This window comes from Martes martes, assembly GCF_963455335.1.
Source record: "Martes martes genome assembly, chromosome: 6".
NCBI classification, from domain to species: domain Eukaryota; kingdom Metazoa; phylum Chordata; class Mammalia; order Carnivora; family Mustelidae; genus Martes; species Martes martes.
This window is the reverse complement of record NC_137893.1, coordinates 68648753-68659196: the sequence shown is the minus strand read 5'-3', so window position 1 is coordinate 68659196 and position 10444 is coordinate 68648753. Positions and strand designations below refer to the sequence as shown.

At 35.3% G+C, this 10444-nt stretch overlaps 1 long non-coding RNA gene across 1 annotated transcript in view; it reads right to left on the bottom strand.

Moving 5' to 3' along the window:
* Nucleotides 1-8200: 8200 nt before the first annotated feature.
* Nucleotides 8201-10444, bottom strand: part of LOC308345165 — a 46570-nt gene continuing 44326 nt past the window's right edge. Inside the window, exon 3 of the long non-coding RNA XR_013967038.1 lies at nt 8201-8587. This is a non-coding gene — a long non-coding RNA (uncharacterized lncRNA). The remainder of the gene's footprint in view (nt 8588-10444) is intronic.

Below are 10444 nucleotides of genomic sequence, written 5' to 3'. Positions count from 1 at the left end.
GCTGAGAATAGATTTACTGGTGTTAGCTTAAGAATCGTTCTCTGGGTTCTATGAGAACCCGTACCACAGTGTTCAATTTTTCTTTTCAGCTACACAGCAATCCTTTTTTTGTTTGATGAGAAAAGATAACCAAGAAAATAAATTAACAGTCTTATGATTGACCCTTTTTTTGGGTTTTGTTTTGTTTTTTTGTTATTCAAGGAAACCCAAAATGAAGCAAAATAATCAGATTTTGCCAAGGAAAACATTTCCAACCATTTCAATTACTGTTTTAATTGGCTTGGTCTGGCTGCCAGATTATCCTCTAATCTCTACAAGAATGTTATTTGGGAAAAGTTGAAATATGCCCTGCATGGAAGCCACATTCATCTCTTCAGCACATTCTAGTTGGAATAACTCTCTCAGCATACTGGAATCATATTAGAGTAAAATTGGGAGTTCCTGGAAGAACATAATCCATAGATCATATAAAAGCCTAATTCACTATCTGCATATTATTGAAAAGTCTGAAAAATGTTGCATGCCCCAAGTCCAAGATAAAGAAAAGTGAGGATATTGAGATGTTTGTACAGCAAATACCTCTGGACTATGAGCAGATGTATGTGTGTGCCTGTGTGTGTGTCTGTGTGTGTGTCTGTGCGTGTGTCTGTGTGTCTATTAAGGATCATAACAACAGAAGGAGGAAAATGGTTACAATTACTTGAATGGTTTCATGAAAGCATCTGGGGATGTGGGATGTGTTTTATGAAGACTTTATGGAGAAATTGTCCCAGATGCTTATCAGACTTTGTTTGGAGACGGGAAGAGGCTTTTCTTATTTGTTTTAACTGAGTCTTGAAAAGATTGATTTTAAGACTAGATTATGACATTTTCAGACTGCCATTTCAGTGTGTTCTCATTCAAGTGGGATGAAGAGTTACTGTGCACATTATTCTTTAAAAGTTATTTGTCATCAGATTCCACAAATAGACTCCAGAAAATACACACACACACACACACACACACACACACACACGAAATATGTGTGGCTATGATAATCAGTTGGGTTTTTACCATAGACTAGTCTCTTAAATAAATTTGGGTAGTCAGGCCCTGTATTGAAATTATAAAATTTAAACTAACATGAAGTTCACCAGCATCTGTTTCCTATGTTGGGGCAAGGCCACCGGGAAGAAGCATGCATAATTGTGCAGTTGAATTCAGAAGTTTTGCTGTTGCCTCTCAGAGTACATACGTCTCCAAGAATCTACTCTGTGGTGTCATTAAGGGGTGTGGAAAAGCTGCTTTGTACTTCACAGGATTAGGTGACTGGAACAGGGGTCCCATGCATTGATATTCTCCAATCAGCTTTTTTACAGGAGTCTGCTACAGACAAAGAAGTAGCTTGAAAATCCAGTCCCCATCATTTAATCCCAGAGTAGCACTAATTCATCAAAAATCATAAATGTAATGAATCTTTAGATCTGAAGTGATCAAGGGAGAACGGGTTCAGGGGAAGAGAGAGAGAGTACAAATTATGTTCAGGCCAAAATAATATCCGGAGTCCCAAAGCCCATATGTCCAGAGTCCCAAAGCCCATATCAACCATTTCTTACCTTTCTGATCAGTGACTCATTTATACTGTACAACTAACAGATCTTCTCAGCTTCTCACTGGCACTTGTGATGCCCCAGACTTAAGAGAAACTGGCTGAGAAGCCAGATGGGGAGCTCTTTAATTCAAGCTGGATCACTGCTCCAACTTCCCTCAGTCTTTGTTGTTTCTAACAAACTCGTATCTGCATTATACCATCATCAGACCGAGCGGGATTCTAATTTATCTCCTGTGTCTTCTCACTTCTCCATCCCACACACAGATTTTTCAGTAGAGATTAAACAAATGGAACGGAGTGTGGCAATAAAACCAGCCCTTTCACCTCCGTGCCTCCAACAACCAAGTGAGAGAGATTGCTGTTGGTGGGTCCTTAACAACTGTGGGGTTTCTGAATTGAACTAGACATGGAACAATTCCCACATATAAAGCGCATCTTGTATTAGCAATGAAATTGAAAGTCTTTCACTATATCTAGGTTCTAAAAGTTTGTGGGGGATGTGAAAGTCGACACACGCCCAAATATGGAGCAGATACATGCTGTTGCTTGCTGTGTTACTGAGAGGAGAAGGGTGTGAGCCACTGTTCTCAAGTAAGAGACAGCACAGAAGAATTCATTTCAGCCTGAAATGGCTGATTCAGCCACTAGCCATCAGACACGCAGATAGCATCAGGTCTTACTCTCACCTAGCTGTATAACAGGATGCACCAAGTTCCTTCGGGGACGTGAAACTTTAACGAATCTTTAGGTGGAACTCAAATGTCAAAAAGCATTTTTCCCATAGTGTAAATTTCTTGACGAGATAAAAAATTTCTTCTTTTTGAGGAAACCTGTGTTTATTATATACCCCCATACCATTTTGTTGTTGAGAAAGGAGGAATGAGAGCAGTATTCAAAAAGGATGGAGGACTTTGGAGGTGAGCACCATGTGCTTATTGTTGCTTGGAATGGACCTTTTCTTGCCCTCCAGTATGTGCTAAATGAAGTAGGATGTGGTTAGTCATGTGGTTTGTAGCTAAATTAGATTGTCCATGGGAATCAGCTTCTTGGGCCTATAACAGAGACCTTAAGTAATATTTTATAAATACTGAAAGAGAAGTCTTTCTCTAGATAAACATCATGGAGCAAGAATTTGGGGATGCTAATTAACATTTTACATTTATATAGATTTCATGCTTTGGAAAAAAAAAAAAAACACCTGTTTTATAACCTGACATGGTGGCCAATATAGGAAAACTAACAAAAGATTCACATGCAGTGAGAGTAGTGTTCCTACAGCAGGAAATAATTATGGTCAGCAATGTGGGAGTAGAGTCATCCCAAAGTTAGCTGACTGCAGTGGATTAAGTTCACATCTGGCTGATACAGACTATCCAAGTCTGATTCTGGGAATGCAGGGAAGCATTTGACAGTCCTGTGATTTTATCCTATCTTTGTGAGCACCATCTGACAGTGCTTCCTCAATGCATTCATTATGACATCATTTTATGGACAATTCATGGACCAAGAAGATCTGAGAATCCCTGGGGTGAAGAGAAATGCCACAGACATGCAGGGTCTTGGATGTTCAGTGAGTAAACAATGGTTTTTAAGCAGTTTCTAAGGCCTGAGAAATAGTTGATCATCACCCAGGACTACACCCTTCAGCATGAGTTTTCTTGGGGAGGAGTTGGATACATCTGCAAGCCCCATACTGGCCCCACATGTTTCTAACACATTAGAGTGAATAAAGCTAATATGGAGGAGCTTCTGTTGAACGGAACTCTTTAAAAGAAAATGTTTGCGTGAGGAGTCTGAACGCTAAGACACCAATGCCTTGTTTCATTGATGCCAGTTAATTCCCTGTTGTAGTATTGATATGCATTAGGCATGGATGCAATGTTGCTCTGGAAAGAAGGAAATTCAGAAAATTCTTAAATCTGCATGCATAAGCTTTCATGATGATAATTTTTTTTTTAAGATTTTATTTATTTATTTGTCAGAGAGAGAGACAGAGAGCGAGCGAGCACAGGCAGAGTGACAGGCAGAGGCTGAGGGAGAAGCAGGCTCCCTGCCAAGCAAGGAGTCCGATGTGGGACTCGATCCCAGGATGCTGGGATCATGACCTGAGCCGAAGGCAGCTGCTTAACCAACTGAGCCACCCAGGCGTCCCTCATGATGATAATATTTTAAGGATTATATGGAAAGATAACTTCCAGCTCAGTAGATGTAGGTATAGATATAGAGAGATATACTTACACATATATATTCATATTCAGATGTAGATATACATAAAATCATCCTCCATGGACATTCAATCTACTTTTCCTATATTAGCTCTTACTACTCTTAAGATTCTACATGGCATCGAAACTAGACCTATATCCTTCCATCATACTCTTACTCTGCTTTTGCACTACTACCTCTACCCAGTATCACTACTCTCTGTAATTCTCCTTTAAGACAACTGAAAGATATGAATAAGTTTCTCTGAAAGATTTAACTTGACAATGACCTCATCCTCTGCTAGCTTTCAGGACTATGTTTTTATGTCTCTCATTTTCCATTCCATTCCTTCTTGTGTCATCATCTTTTGGGTACATCCTCGAAGATATTGGGTGTGCACTTCAACAAATGTTACATTTTAGAAATGACCTGTTAGCTTTTATTTTAGGCCATTTTGTTTGTGAAAGAGAGAGCTGATCTGCATTTTACACTGAGTTAATTTGACTTCTCTTTTTGTGACTGAATCCAGCCAATCAAAATATTACGTACATATTTGTAGTCATGTAACAAAAGGGCTATAAACAGAAATGGTTGCATTTGCAAATTGATCCCCCATAATCTCTCCCTTTGACAATAATATCCCTTGACCTCCAAGTTAAAAAAAATCTATATCTCCTATAGAGAAGGCTTATGAGGAAAATGGTTTTGGCCTTTTGGAATTATTCTAACTAAATTCATTTTACTTTTTGGGTTCATGATGTCATGTTAGATGTTTGTTGAACATAAAAAAAAAAAAAGAATGGTATTCTCTTGACTTACAGACATACCCTTAATTCTAAATGGACCACATAAAGATCAAACATGTTTAACTTAACAAACATAAGTGGAATGTGGGCTTCTTTTGGCATTTACTGATTTGCCTGTCTGCTTGTTCATAAGATGTATATTACTCCCTTATGATCCTTGTGCCACATGAACCGTGTGAATATTACTGACTTCTAATAAAAAGTACCATCATATTCTCTCAAATGTTACCTCACTGTGTGTGTTTATGAAAATATGAGTAAAACTTCAGTAATAGTAAGAAAACAACGCCTATTTTAAAGAGGGGAATTAAGAAATGAAAGTTTAATTAGGCACTTATTCTCATATTGAACCTACAATTTCCATTACAAATTATTGTCTGATTCAGTGTCTGGTTTCAGAAAAAAAAGACACATTGTACCAAATTAAGTTGCTTTAAATGACAGCTATAGAGACTCTAGTGTTTCATGTAACAAGAATTCAGTGCAAAATTTAATTTTAAATGAAAATGAGACTAAAATCAGTTAATACTTACATTGTCAGTCAAAACCTTTCTATGCTATTATAAAACACCAGACTTATTTTAATATGCATTTATCCCAAAGTGTGAACATATTTCAGTGACTGGCAATGTAGTATCTTGTAAAGAACATGGGCTTTTGCATCAGACAGACACAGATTCATATTATATTTTTGCCACCACACCCTAGATTCTTCCTTGGTGAAAGAGAAATAATCACACTTTTTTAGAAAGCTGTAGTGACATGCTTATTGAAGCACTGTTTACAAAAGCAAAACTGGAAAATAACTTCAGTGTTCAATGCCAGTTGTATTCATCAGATGTTGACACAATAATGCATGCAAAAAAGCATCTCCACAGTCTGTTATATGCAATAGCAAGCCTTTATTCTAATGCTTATCGGTCTGCAGATCAACTGTGATTGGCTGATTTAGACCAGGCTTGACTGGGCTGCTCTGTGGTGACAGTACTTGTCCAGTTTGGGTTCAGATTTGTTCCAGATGTACTTATTTTTTGGAGGTCCCAAACAGAAAGGACCAGCAGCTATCTACAGTGAGTCATCAAAATATTAGACCCAAACCAATTTGGGCAAGGACAATTATCATTTCTGCATAAAATTCATTAACTTCCATTGGCCAAAATAAGGTCCATGGCTATGCTTGAAATCAACAGTGTTAGAAAATGATCTGGTGCAGGAGGGGAGGGAAGCAAACATTTGCTGTTTAATAACCCAGACTACCACAGTAGCTAAATAGTGTTTTAATGATTAAGCAAGATTCATATGATACAGGCTATCTATCATTAAAAAAATAATAACATAATAGAATAAAAATGATTGGCATAGTAATATGCTTATGATCTATATTCAAGGGAAAAGAAAACTATAAAAAGACATCTGTGTGAAAAATTTTAGGAAGGTTTTGGAGCAAAATATTAACTGACAGTGGTTATCTTTGAGGAATGAGATAGTGGATGATTTTTATTTCTCCCCCTTTCAGTGTTTTCCAAGTCAGCTAGATTGATTACATATTTTTTTGTCATTTTAAAGTTAATTAACAAAACTTGTTTTTCAAATTTTGGAAAAACATAGCTTCTTACTTGGGGCAAGACCATCACCACATTGCTATAGCTCAAGCAAGAAAAGAACTGTGAAAGAATGTCATAAATTACAAAGCAGAACAAAATGTAAGAGATTATTTTTATAATTTGGATTATGTCTCAAATTCCAGTATTCTATATTCAAGTAGGTTTTCCTTGAAATACAAAAAAAAAAAAAAAAAAGTTTTCATTTCATTTTATCTTTAGTCCTAAAAGATAGTTTTACTGAGTATAAAATTCTAAGCTGTTGCTTCTTCATTTCTTTCTGAATTTACTTTCAGAGCTCTAAAGATATTATTCTGACTTCCAGTGTTATTACTGAGAGATCTGCTTTGATTTAATTTTTATTTGTTTGAGGTTACTTTATCTTATTTCTATTTTAAGATCTTTTCATCTTTGATGTGATGTTTGACAGTATACCTGGATATGCTTTTTACACTTGGACTTCCCTGAAGCTAAAAGTTGCTCTCCTTTGTAATATTAGAAAAGTCTAACTCATTAACACTTTGACGGTTTCCTTACTTACATTCTTTCTCCCTCTCTCTTTACTCTCTTTCTCCCTCCGAAACTTCAGTTACCTTCTTGATCTTCTGTTTTGCTTATATATTTCATATTTCTTAATTTCTTTGTCTCTGTACTGTATTCTGTTTAAAGCCTTTCCTGTTTCATTATTTGGTTCTTTTTTTACAGGTATCAGGTGATTTTTGAACAATTTCTTGTCCTCTTGGTAATCTTGATATCTTGCTTCTTGAAACATGTGACTGATGTTCACTTCAGGGTCTGTATGTACCTTTTCAAAACCTACTATATTTTGAGTCTGATTATTTTGATGATGACCACTCACAGTTGCTTGATTGGCTTCAATCTCCTTCTGAGAATGTTCTTTCTCAGTTCATTTACTGAGATGTCACTGTTTGGAGGCTTTTGTGTTGGATTTTTTGTTGTTGTTGCTGTTGTTCTTGTATCTTCCCTTGCATAGACTCCAGGCTTTGTTTCTACATAGCCCATGCAGCTGTAGACCACCAGCTGTGGCACATGCTCTCAGAACAAACAATGATTTTGGAACTTGCTTGCTTCTTTGTATTCATACCTTCTTGCTATCTGCCCATTAAGATTTCCTTGTCTTTTTCATCAGTTCAGACAAGTAGTACAGAAATATATCATTTTACAAAAACTTATTCAGTATTTGTAGGTATTATTTTCTGGGAGAATCTTTCTGAACAATTATCCTACCATATTTTCAAAAATAAAAGTGCCTAATCATCTTTTAAATTACCTGCTTACCTGGAGATAAATGAAAGCCTTTTATGGATATGCGTTATGTGATGTATGCAGAAATCCCTGACACTTAATCCCATGCCTGATATATATGAGACAATAAAGGAATAAAGAAGAAATGAATGGAATTAATCATATAATCTTACAGCATAAGATCCTTGAAAAATAACTACAAAGTCAAAAAATGTAAGACATTACTATTTCCCCAAAAGATTTGGATGTCATAAAAACTTTCTTATTTTATGGCAAAGATGCCTGAAAGAGATTTCATAGCCTAGTGAAAAATCTTAATTACCTGAGAAAGTTAAACAGTCAAAATATTGCTAAAAATCTATAATTTATGCATAACTAGATACTTTAAAAAAGATACTACAATTAATATCAGACCACTGTGCTTTATTTGCCTAGTTTTAACTTGTTTGCACCCAAGAAAAAGGCAGCCTGATGAGTGTCTTTAATCCCTAACTTTATTTTTAAGGAATTTTCTGTTCTCTACATGAAGGAGCCTAAATGATATAGGTAAAAAAAAGACAATTTGTGGTAAAAATGCCTATATTTTAGGGAGAGATTTGGAGCCTGTGTCCTAGAGGAAGATTTGAAGCATAGTAACTTATTTTTATTTTAATCAGTTATGCATGGTCTGATCATTAGAAACTGAATTTCATGAATTGCATTTTTTTTATTTTTAGGTTTGTTTTGTTTTTGTATGTTTGCAATATTTGTAAAGCCAAGCATTTAAACATGGAAACAGACATGAAATTTTTATATACTTTTTATATATTTTTATATACTTTTTATATATTTTCATACCTTTTTTTAATACTAGGATGTTAATAAGCTTTAAAAAAAAAAACCCTACATTGATGAAAATTCCTGGGGAAAGGGCCGACCTGTGTTAGTGTGTGTGTGTGTGTGTGTGTGTGTGTGTGTGTGTGTGTGTGTTGTGTCTACCTGTGTGTTTACACTTGTTTGTGGTTCACATATTTTGTGGTTGGATTATCCAAAGTTTGTTCCCTCCCTTTTGATGAAGACTTGCATTCCAACTTCATTGCAGTGTGCAGTTCTTCTGTGTGGTTTGCTTTTTCTTGCATCTGAAAATAATTTGGGAGAAACAGAAACATAAAATTTGATTTGGCCTGAAAAATTTTTTCTTCATTTCTTTTTAAAATGTGACCAGTCCAGCCATTTCTATATAAGGATAAAGAGTCAAAGACTGGCTAATCCAGGAAAAATGTGAACCTGAAGACTTCTTCACATCGGATATTTGGACAAACCAATCCCAAAATATCCAGGACTTATTCCTTGGCTCTGAGAATTACAACATCATAGGGATAGCTCTTTTCTCATTATTGGCAGATCTTTTGCTTGTTCACACTTTGCCATTGAGATTTACTTCTTAAGATTCTTCTTGAAAAAGATTGAGTTTAGAATGAACACTGTGCTCCTAAAGTCACAAGAAATGCAAGACAAAATGATTTTATTTTCAGGCATCAGTGCAAAGTATTTAAATCTGGAGGACTTCACTCCAAAATTAGACCAAAAATAGAAATCATTTTCTAAACTATGGAACATCCAATTCAATGAAACACCACCCAGGCATATTTACAAGAGTGGAAACTATGGTTTGTGTTTATTATAAAATTAAATGGAAAAGTAAGCTCTAAAATTATATGATGCTACATTAATACAACTATGACTTCTTTTAAGGTTAGAATAGAAAAAAATAAATCAGATAAAAATGCACCATCGAGTTCTTAATAGTCTTTATCTTTTTGTTTAGAGAGTATGGAATTTTTTCAAAATGGTCACTTTTCTAAATGTAATGTGTGTAGGGTTTTTTTGTTTTTTATTTCTCTATTATTGATTGATTGATTGATTGATTTGGAAGGGGCAGTGTGTTAAGGCAGAATATATTTCCAAGAGCCTGAGTTCTGATTCTGTTCTTTACCGTCTAGTCATGAGGGCTTTATACTGGAATATTTATGGTCCAAAAATACTATTATCCTGTGACTGTATTTCATTCATGCATTATTCTTGTGATACATAAAAAATGTATTTTCTATTCTACTTACATTATATAAGGAATCAGATAGCTGTTTATAAATATATTCGTACTGACAGATGTCACAAATCACATTTTTCACTATGAAGTGACATTACGGATGCAAACGTTTGCCTTGATGACCCCAAAATGGCTGGATCTGGCAAGGTTTAAGGTGATTGCTGCTTAATACAGAGAATAAACACCAAAATGTAGTACTGACAGAACAATGAAAGCAAGTGTGGGTTAAGAAACATCGTTTTTATGGGTTTGTGTGTGTTAGGTTGTCTCATGCAAAAGCCCATTTCTTTAACTCTTAGATATTGCTTTAAATCCTCAGGCTCTAGTAGGTATTAATCATAATAAATACCTCATGTGAAATTATTTACCAAATAACTGAGTATATTTTCTCTCAATCTAACTTTTTACTTCATCATATTTAGTCAACTTAGCTCTAAAATGAAAGGAAACAATGAAAATTTCCAGAATGTTTTACTCTAATGTATACCCTAGCTCTGATTTTCACCTGACATAATCTAGTTTTCAATATGAACTGTAGAATGTGCCTTCAACCCATTAGAAGTTATATATTTTTCTATTCTTTACTGTATTTCAACAGAAATACTTATCCCTGTAATCAAAGGCTGATGCCTTCCAGTACCTTCAAGTAATACCTTCTGCGGATATGGATTTCTTAGAAGTTTTTTGAAAAATGTTATAAAATAGCTTACCAGAGACCACAAACATTCCCCTGCATCATAGTGCAAATTATATGCAAGTCTCATGAGCAGCCTACCTATTTAAATTAACCAGTAGAGAGTTCTGACAGTGGTTTGTCTCTGAAGTTGTAGCCTGTGCCATTTAAGGCAGACCAATCACCTTAACCGTTTTAAGAGCACATTTGTCC